At 44.9% G+C, this 10924-nt stretch overlaps 1 pseudogene; it reads left to right on the top strand.

Moving 5' to 3' along the window:
* Positions 1-1695: 1695 nt before the first annotated feature.
* Positions 1696-3179, top strand: LOC121457576 (annotated as a pseudogene).
* Positions 3180-10924: the final 7745 nt, after the last annotated feature.

Genomic DNA, 10924 nt, shown 5'->3' on the forward strand with positions numbered 1-10924 from the left:
AGCAAAGCCCTTGGATACCAACATGGCCACAGGTGGCAGCCCAGACCCCTAGCATCAGCATTGCCTTCAGTGGTATCAGGAACCATGGATATCAACAGAGATCGTGGCTGTTGTAGGGCCACAGACCCAGACATGGCCTTCAGCAGCATCCCTAGTTCAGACGACACCAAGGCCTCACTGACAGCACAGCGTTAGGATACCAATATGGCCACAAGATGTGGCCTAGATCCCGGGCATCTGTGTGGCCTTTGGTGGCACCATGGGTCATGGATATCACAGAACCCTACCTATTGTGGTAGGACCATGAACCCAGATATGGTCCCAGGCAGCAGCCAGGCTTGGATGTCACTATGACCCCAGGTGGCAGGGCAGACCATTCATATCAGCATGGTCCCCATGGCAGTGTGGTCTTTGGACACCAACATGGTCCCAGGTAGTGGCCCAGACCCTGGCATCAGCATTACCTTCAATGTTATCAGGAGCGACAAACATCAATTCAGACCCTGGCTGCAGTATGGCCACAAACCTGGACATGGATCCTCAATGCAGCCCAGAATCAGATGTCAATATGGCCACAAGTGCCAGCACAGGCCATCCAGATTATCACGGCCCCAATGGAAGCATGGCCCTTGGAGACCAACATGGACTCAGGTATTTGATCAGATCCCAGTCATCTACATGACTTTCAGTGTTCACCAAAGCCCTGGCCATAAACACAGACCCTGGTTGCTGCAGGGCAATGGACCCAGACATGGTCCCTGGCACCAACCCAGGCCTGATGTCATTTATGTTCCCTGGGTGGCAGCACAGTCCATCTAGACCAACATAGGCCTGGTGGTGGCACAGCCTATGGACACCACAATGGCCACAGGTAACACCCCACACCTTGGGCATCCCTGTGCCCTTGGTGGCAACATGGGTCATAGACATCAACATAGATCCTGGCTGTTGAAGACCCATATATGGCTATACCTACCTAATGTTACTACAAGTTTGATTATTATAGATTAACTACCAACCTCATTTCTTAATTATACATTTTGAAATGAGCAGCATAAGCACAATAGCCCAAATAAGAGTAGAAAGACAAATACAGTATAACAAAATAAATTTACATGTATATCAATATGCCAAATTTCTTGTCAATGCAAAATATCTGAAATTAATAGTTGTCTTTTTCTTATTAGACTTTTTTTTTAAAAAAAAAAAATACCAATCCAAATTCTCACTCCCTCTCCTCCTCCCATTTTCTCCACATACCCTCCCACCCCACCTACCTCTACTCCTAAGAGAAGGAAAGGCACTTAGCTTTGTGGAGGTCCAAGGCCTTCCCTACTACATCTAGGCAGATCAAGGATCCAAAGAGAATAGAATCCAGGTGCCACAAAAGGCCTCGCCTTAAGGCACATGTTCGAAGGAGCCAGTGCAGAAGTCGGAGGCTTCTCGGGCGCGCAGCAAACCTGACGTGAGCCGCTGGAGTTCGGGGGCCTTCAGGAGGCAGCCGTCCCTAGCCTATGAGTCCCGCGTTCCTAGGCTTGTGCTCTCGGGACGACTCATAGCCACTTCCGCCAAGGCGTTTGAAGCGAGCTGCTTACGCCCAACCGCTGGCCCCGGAGCTCTCGCGAGATCCCTGCGTCATGCGAGCACGACGGGCGGCTCCGGAGTGGACTGTGTGGTAGTCGCGCACGATGGTCGATGGTCGAGGACCCTGTGGTAGCACTGCAGCTGCAGCAGGAGTGGGACTCGTGGTGCGGGGCAGCGTGGGAGCTGGCGTAGACGCGTCCCACGAGCTGGTGAACCCCACCCCGGACCTGCAGACGCTCTTCTTGCAGTTTAAGGACCGCTTCTTGTGGAGGCACCTAGAGGCCGTGGAAGTGAAGTGTGCGCATGACACTGTGTGCTGGGATTTGCACCTATGAAGGAAGAGGAGGAATGTGCTTCATCTGTCTCAGTGAACCCCTTCTAAAACTGAGACCCAGAAAGGGCCTTGTAGAGACTCTTTTCCACGAAATGATACATGCCTACTTATTTGTCACTAATAATAATAAAGACGGGGGAAGGACATGGCCCAGAGTTCTGTAAACATATGCATCACATCAACCACGTGACAGGCGCCAACATAACGGTCTACCACACTTTCCATGAAGAGGTGGGTGAGCATCGTGGTCACTGGTGGCGCTGAAATGGGCCCAGCTGCACAAACAGCCCTACTATGGCTATGTGAAGCATGTTACCAACAGAGCACCCTCTGCCCATGACTACTGGGGGGCTGACCACCAGAAAACTTGTGGAGGCGCTTACAGAAAAATCAAGGAGCCAGAGAACAACAGTTCAAAGAAAGGCAGAGGAAAGACAAAAGCAGGCAAGCTCCCAGCATCAGCAGTGGAGAACAAAGACAACCCGTGCAGAGGGGAGGCCCAGGCGCTCATCCCACTCAGTGGCAAAGGGTCTGTTCTTGGAGAGACAAGCACTTGCCCTTCACCTGGAAAGTTGAGTACTTCATACATGGTTCATGAAGCCAAAGGTCTCTCAAGTCAAGACCATTCAGCAAGTGGCCTGAGATTCGATTCCAACGGTGGGGTGAAATGTGAGCAGAATGATTTCCTGAGTAAAAACCCTCTGCTGGTCTCCCCTGTCCCCACTGCCAGTCACCAGAGTGTCCCGAGCAGCTACTCCCTCCGAGTCTCTGTTGCCAACCAAAAGGCTTTCAGAAATGTGAATAGATCCCCAGTTAAGAGTGGGACCACTGGGGACTGCACCAAGCCTTCAGCCTCATACCGTTCTCAGAGAAAGGTTCCGCCTTCCAGGGCATCCCTGAGAAAGGCCTCCAAAGCCTTGGCCTCAGCATCAGCAACTGTGGCGTCTGCGGCTGGGAAGTCTGCAACCATACCCCAAGAAGAGAGTGGATCTGAAGACCAGTTCCCAAACAAGTGGTCCCGGTTGGAGGACAGGACTGCTTTGGGTAAGATCATCAAGGAGCAGACGCAGAGTGGTGGTGGTGATCCTCAGAATAGCCCATGGCCCACAGCACAGTTGGGAATTCAGGCCGCTCATGCCTTCAGCGAGGGCTGGTCAACTGCCCCGTCTGTTAGAGTGTAGTTTTGGAGTCATAGATTAATGAGCACTTAGACCACTGCCTGGAAGGCAACAAAACCAAACTCCGACCTCCAGGAGTCTGAAATGGAGTGGGTCCCACGCCATCTGTTGGCTTATGGTGGTGAAGGACCTGTGGGTGACAGTTTGACTTATTACACCAGCAGTGTTCTAGTTTACGCACACATAGTGAGTGACTGTAGTCTGCATCTCCATCCAGGTATGTCTGGTGCTATGTCCCTGTAGGAAGCTGCGACAGGAGCATCACTTAAGCCCTTGACCCTGGGTAATGTAGGGAGCCACTGTCTCAGGATGTGTCAAAGTGCTGTGTTCATCCATGCCTTACCTGGACTTCGGCTCAGTTTGTCCAGTATCAACGTATGATTTTAGGTACTTTTGTTTTCTCTTGAATGTTTTAGAGAATTATTTTTATTTGTATAGTCTCAAGACAGGAGTCCCGACAGTTGAATACTTTTAATATCAAGGTCTATTTCTTGAACTGATGTTAATCTTTATGACATCAGATTCTCTGTCCGGACAGGAGGACATAGTAGTTGTTCTCAAAGTACTCAGAGCTCTTCTTTTTCTTTCTTTTTTTTTTCAAAGTCATAGCAGTTGGATATTTTAAGAGAGTTTACTTTCTACATACAGGTGGTAGTGAATTTTAAAGACTTCTATATTTTCAGTAATTTATATTTTAAATATAATATATAAAATCTGTTCCAGCTTTACTAAAAAGTGGCTGCAGATTTTAAAGACCCTCCTGGATTTAAAAGATTTTCTAGCTCATGACAGCTCGTGTTTAAAATCCCAGCATTTGGGAGGCTGGGGCTAGGAGATGGCTGTAGGGTTTAAACCGGTTTGGGCTTAAGTTCCAAAACAAAACAAAAAATATTTTTCCTGTCCCATCTTTGTCAAGAAGTGGCAGCAGACTTTAGAGTAGATCGAGAATATATAGTATAGTTATTTTGGAATGTTAGAACGGCTTCTCAGTTCTGCAGGCCATATTTGATAGGTACTTAAGTGAATGGTTAATTAAAACCTGGTGCTAAAAAGTAGCTGATGGATAACATCTCACAAAGCTGCCTAATTCCCTGGAGAGCAGGGAAATGTCTGGAAGCAGCACTGTGAACCCTGCGCCAATGTGAGAAGCAAACGCACCATCGTCTGAGCACTAGGAAGTCCTTGCATCTTTCTGCGTTGAGCAGAGGGACTCAGATACCTGGCTCAGTTGTCTCACGTCTGTTCCTCCACCTTGCAGACTTTGGTACAAGGTCATTTTTACATTGTAAGGTGCACAAATGACGGAGCATGTGGGTGAACCCGGTTTGCCTGGTGTTCCACTGTACCTTCCTCCCTTACCTTCCTGGCGGCAATGGGGAAGTCCTGTTGTAGTTGTTCCTTTATAGTGCCTACCCTCTCCATCCCCAAAGGTACAGTTTACCAGAGGGTGAAGGTAATGTCTTTGTTACTATGTGTAGAAGTTATTTTCATTCCTCTGTAGAATTTAGATGCCAGAAGTTGTCCCCTCACCCCAGTATTATTGAACCATTGGAAGTATCCCAGTGCAGGGCTGAGTAATGCTGACAATACCCACTCAGGAGTGGAGCTGGTCACAGGGTGTCTGTGTTCAGCTCTGCCAAACTCTGAATTCCTCCGCCAAGAGTGTGCAAGTGTCAACTTTTCAGCACTCTTGACAGGATCTTTAGCCGGTCAGATTGGATAACAAGTTTTGATGTTTCTTAAAGCATGAAGTTATATAGTATTAAATGTTTATAGATAAATGGCTACTAAAGTTTTGTGTTTGAATATATGCCATATTTTCACCAATTTAACACGTTGTAGGCAATTATATATTTTTTCAGCCAAACTGCATAAACCCTAGGGCCATGAAGTAAATGAGGTGCATTTCATGCCCTTTCAGGAGCTATTTCCTCAGTGGGGAGAGATGTGGATTAGTCTCAGTGCCGCATGACAGTGCTGGCATGGGGTTTCACCCTGGCAGTTTGTTCTGTGAGTTGAGTTAGTTTGTTAAAGAAGGGAAAGGGCCTTCATGGGCAGGGGGTAGCTGGGAACGACCTGTGGAACCAGCTTTTGAGGTGGCGTGTGGGTCAGAGGCAGGAGAAGTGCACACAGACAGAGCTAGCCAGCATAAGGATGGGGTTACATCTGCTGTGTCCCCCAGGCATCTGTGCATTGCAAGGTGACACAGGGCAGGAGGGAAAGAGAGGAGCTGGGCGTAGCAAGCACCCAGCTTCAGTCGGGAGGCAACATCAGGTTCTGAAATGCTGGAGAGAAAAGAGCTCACACTTGTTGGGGAAGATTTGCCCCTAAGAATAGTTGTCCCTGTATCCGTCATTCTTATTTACATTCATGAGTGAGACATGCTCCATTTTGTTTGTACTCTCCCTTTGGAAGCAAATTCCTAACCTCTCAGTGGAGCTCGAGTTGGTTCAGCTCCCCACTGTAGGGCCATAGCCATAGGTTCTGTTTCTATAGAAACTTGGCTTTACCTCCCACTTCATGCTGGTTAACAAAGCAACATGAGAAACCGTGTTGGGCTTTGGCCAACTGTGTACACACATTCTAACTGGGATCTGAGGAAAATGGCAAATACTAAAACCTCACCCTGTTTCATTGTTTCAAAGCTCTAAGATTGTATTTTTTTAAAAGCTTTACAGAATTTAAAAATAAATGAGAATGTTTTGATGTAAAGCAAAACAAAAAACAAAAAACAAAACCAATAGGATCCCAAAAAGCCAGTACATGCAGTAGAGATAAATCCCAATGCCACTGACAGTGGCCCCTCAGTCTGCCTCAGACAAAGAACTGTCAACCACATTCAGAGGGACTAGTTTGGTCCTATGCTTGTTCCTTCCCAGTCCAGCTGGAGTTGGTGAGCTCCCATTAGCTCAGGTAAACTGTTTCAGTGGATGAACCCTTCATGGTCTTGACCTCTTTGCTCATATTCTTATTCCTTCTACTCTTCAACTGAACCTTGGAAGCTCACTCTAGTGTTCCTATGTGGGTCTCTGTCTCTGTTTCTTTTTTATTGATTTTTATTAAGCTCTTCATTTTTCTCTGCTCCCCTCCCTGCCTCTCGCCTCTCCCCTTCAAACCTCCCACCAAGGTCCCCATGCTCCCAATTTACTCAGGCGATCTAGTATTTTTCTAATTTCTATTTCCCATGTAGATTAGATCTATGTAAGTCTCTCTCAGTGTCTGCATTGTTGTCTAAGTTCTCGGGGATTGTGGTTTGTAGGCTGTTTTTTTTTTTCTTTATGTTTAAAAACCACCCATGAATGAGTACATGTGATAATTGGCTTTGTGTGTCTGGGTTACCTCACTCAAAATAATGTTTTCTAATTCCATCCATTTTCCTGCAAAATTCAAGCTGCCATTATTTTTTCTGCTATGTAGTACTCCATTGTGTAAATGTACCACATTTTCCTCATCCATTCTTCGGTCGAGGGGCATTTTGATTGTTTCCAGGTTCTGGTTATGACAAACAAAGCTGCTATGAACATAGTTGAGCATATGTCCTTGTGGCACAATTGAGCATCCTTTGGGTATATACCAAAATGTGGTATTACTGGGTCTTTAGGAAGGTTGTTTCCCAATTTTCTGAGAAATCACCATACTGACATCCAAAGGGTTGTACCAGCTTGCACTCCTACCAGAAATGCAGAAGTGTTCCCTTTTCCTCACAACCTCTCCAGCATAAGTTATCATCAGTGATCTTGGCCATTCTTACAGGTATAAGATGGAATCTCAGAGTTGTTTTGATTTGCATTTCTCTGATGACTAAGGATGTTGAACATTTCCTTAAGTGTCTTTCAGCCATTTTAGATTCCTCTGTTGAGACTTCTCTGATTAGGTCCGTACTCCATTTTTTATTGGATCATATGTTCTTTTGGTGACCAATTTCTCCCTTTATTTCTTCCTTGACCCATTGATGATTCAGGTAAGCACTGTTTAATTTCCATGGGTTTGTGGGTTTTCTGGAATTAGTATTGCTGTTGAGTTCTAGTTTTAAAGCATGGTGATCTGATAAGGTATATTGGGTTATTCCATTTTTTTTTATTTGTTGAGGTTTGTTTTGTTTCCAAGTATGTGGTCAATTTTTGAGAAGGTTCCATGAGGTGCTGAGAAGAAGGTATTCTGTCTCTGTTTCCATCTGTTGTTGGACAAAGTTTCTCTGGTGATAATTAAGATAATCATCAGTCTGACTAAAGGGCAAGGCCAGTTCGGGCACCCTCTCCTCCATTGCTTAGGGTCTTAGCTGGGGTCATCCTGGTGGATTACTGGGAATTTTTCTAGAGACAGGTTTCTTGCTAACCCCATAATGGCTCCCTCAATCAAGATATCATCTTTCCTAGCTCTCATCTCTGTCCTTCCTCCATCTCGACTATTCCATTCCTTCAAGTTCTTTTTAATCCTCCCCTTCTCCCCTCCTCTTCCCCTTCTCTTCTTTCTATACCCCTGCTCTGCCCCAAAGCTCCCAAATTTGTCAAGTGATCTTATCTGTTTCCAATTTCCAGGTGGGTCTATATATTTTCCTTTGGGTTCACCATATTACTTAGTTTCTCTAGGATCATGAACTATAGGCTCAATGTCCTTTGCTTATAACTAGTATCCACCTATGAGCGAGGCATACCAAATTTATTTTTGAGGTTTCTGGGTTACCTCACTCAGGATAGGGAAGGGCCCGTGGGTTTTATCACACTGGGGAGGCCCTAGAGAGTAGGGTGTCCAGCCGAGTGTCTGTTCACTCACCTCTTAAGTCCCCTCAGTATTGGAGCAAGATGTGTTTCAGAGTTCCAGGGAGTTGCGGCAGAATAGGCAGCTTTGGGGCAGCATCTGTTTTTGCTATTCTTAGCATGAAGCAGCTACCACAGGCTTTGTTCACAAGAATCTGCCCCCATGAACACTGTTTTCTTCCTGCTGAGCTTTGCTCTTAACCACAGTTCTGCTCGTTCTCTTTATACATCAAATATAGGGAGGGGTAGAGGCTTCTCATAGCTCTACTGATTCAGGAAGGCAGTGAGTTTGCCTTCTTTGCATTGGACTGAAGGTCAGCCAATTCCTGCTTCTGCCATGTAGAGCCCTGGTTCTCCAAGGATGGTGGCTAGAACAGCAGCATCAGAGTCACTAGAAAATTTGTTTCCTGTGCAGATTTTCAGTCTCCACCACATTATTTTAGGGAGTAAGGACCCCAACATGGTCCAGCATGTGACTTTGATGAGCCCTCTTGGTGATTCTGGCAACTACAGAATGAGAACCATTAACATGGTATAAGAACAGGGGCCCAAGAGCCAGGAGGCTGAAATTCCACCCACTTCCTTCATCTATTATGTGGTGGCCCTGGTCCCGAGAGTGGTTTCTCTGAACTTCCTTATCTACTGAATTGGGTTGCACCTGCTACAGAGAGGAGCTGAGATATCACTAGGGCAGATCTTATGAAGTTCCAAGACTTTGTAGTACACAGAGTCTAGGATCTTAGCATGGCATAGTGAGGGCATCACAAAATGGAGAAATGTATGCTGTTTTTAAATAAAATTTCAAAATTGGTCAGGGCTAGGTTCTTGGAGACTGTGATCTCACTGTATATGATGCAGTCTCGGACTGGGTTTGGAAGCTTCTGTGATAGCTGTAACGTAGATGAGAGTTTGGGACTAGAGTTTAAGATTTTAAGGTCTAGAACTAGACTAGCTGAGTACCAAACTTGATAATTCTGTGCTCTAGTTGACTGACATAAGCAAGCTCCTTGAGTCTGGACCTTTAGCACTGGCCTCACAGAACCTGTGTGACTCAGAATTTGGCATGCCACTCTGCATTGATGACCAGCAACCATAACTATAATCATCATCATTAACATCAACATGGGGACCCCTTCATTTTCTGGAGGCATCTGAGTTACCTCATCTCCCCAACATGGTTAGAGGCAGCACCCCCTTGAGAAACTAAAGCATCCACTTACTGGATGTGGGAAAAGATGATTAAGATGCTCTGGTTTTCAGGTCTCTCTATGGTCCAAATGCAGTTCTCGTCAGCATTGAGCTGTAAGATGAAGGCTTTGTGGGTATCTTTAAGATTGGACCCTGCCAGGCTGGCTGTGCATGTTAATCTGCCTGGTAGATACCATAGTTAGCACTGAGGAAAGGAGCAGTCCCTGTCCCCTCAGCAGGCACAGGATTCAACCTCCCACAAGGAATACAATAGACTAAGACACAATCAATGGCTTTGCCCTTCGTGTCCTGGGGGAGAAATTACAATTATTCTACATGTAGTCCATAAAAAAATATATTAGGGCCTGAAGGAAGACCTATCTAGAGTAGATAAACAATTCTTACAATGCAGCAGTTAAAAGATAATGCCATTCATCCAGTTTCTTGGTTTTAGGGATTCTTGAGTGTGTGAAAGAGTGGGTCTCTGACTCTTGTGCTTTCTCTTAGGCTCTTTTCCTTCTGTTGGCTTGTCTTGTCCAACTTCAGTGTGAGAGGTTTTGTTGTAGCTCGTTATTTTTTATTTTGTTTTTTTATAAATGAAAGAATGAGTGAGAGAATGAATGAAAATCTAGCTCCAAGTGTAAAGGTTAACAACAGAACTGTCATTTGTACCTGCTGGAACAGGAAAAATTAGTTTTCTCCAATGGAGTGACATTGTCTCTATCAGCCATTCAAGGGCAGACCTTATGTTCAGTAGTTGACCAACATATAATGGCCTCGACACTTTTTATGTGTGTGTGCATTTATTTGTTTTTGTTGTTGTTTCTTCTTTGGGTCTTGATGTGCTTTGTTTTCTAGATTTTGTTTTTTAATTGGGTCTTTGGTTTGTTTTTGAGAAAGAACTTAAAGTTGGGTGGGTAGAGAGAAGGACAATATCTGAAAGGACTTGGGGAAGAAGAATAATATGAACAAAATGTTTAAAGTTAAAGTTGTTTCATTTAATAAAAATTATTGGAAAAAAAGAAAGATAAGGCCAGTGAGATGGCTCAGCGGGTAAAGGCACTTGTTGACAAGACTGACAACCGGAGTCCAGTCCCTAGAACACACGTGGTAGAAGGAGAAAACAAACAGCCAGAAGTTGTGCACTATAACATGTGAGAACGCATGTGCTTGAGCACACATGATTAAAAAAATATAGAAAGAAACATTAAAGACAAAGAACCCAGTGGAAAATGGGTAAAACAAGGATAAGCAGCATATATTTGTAACTGAGCATTAGCAAGTCTGAGGAAGGAGTCTCCCATGCAAGAGGCCACCTGGGATCTGTTGTAAGACCCAGCCTCATAAATACACACACACACACACACACACACACACACACACTCACACACACACTCCAGCAAAGACAAAATAGATACATTTTCCAAATAAGACTGATGATCAAAACCCCTATGTATTTAGAAACAAATCTTCGGATGTTCTATTTCACCTGTGACTGATGAAACTTCGGTGTTCCCCTAACAATAATTAGTTTTGCATTTGTCAGGGAAGAGAAAGCAAAGATAATTGAGAAGGGTAGCTCAGCTCCGCCCACCCAGGATCAGCATCTTCACTGAAACCTGCTGTGAATTTATCAGTGCTTCCCTTTCCACCTCTCTTTTTGATTTTAGAAATGTTCCATGTGTAGTTCTGGTCACAAGTGCTATCATATTGGAAAACTTTAGACGCTTTCCCTTTTAAGAGAGACCCTTTCTTGTATATAGTATCTGTTAGAACTGCCAGAGTGTGGTTCTGTATTAATTTACCCTCAAAAGTTCAGCAACTGAAATTCACACTCTCTTAAAAATTATGTCAATATCTATTCCCTTTGGTGTACAGCCTTA

Source organism: Microtus oregoni, unplaced genomic scaffold, assembly GCF_018167655.1.
Source record: "Microtus oregoni isolate MIOR12 unplaced genomic scaffold, Mior012 000016F_ref0000370, whole genome shotgun sequence".
In the NCBI taxonomy this organism is placed as follows: Eukaryota; Metazoa; Chordata; class Mammalia; order Rodentia; family Cricetidae; genus Microtus; species Microtus oregoni.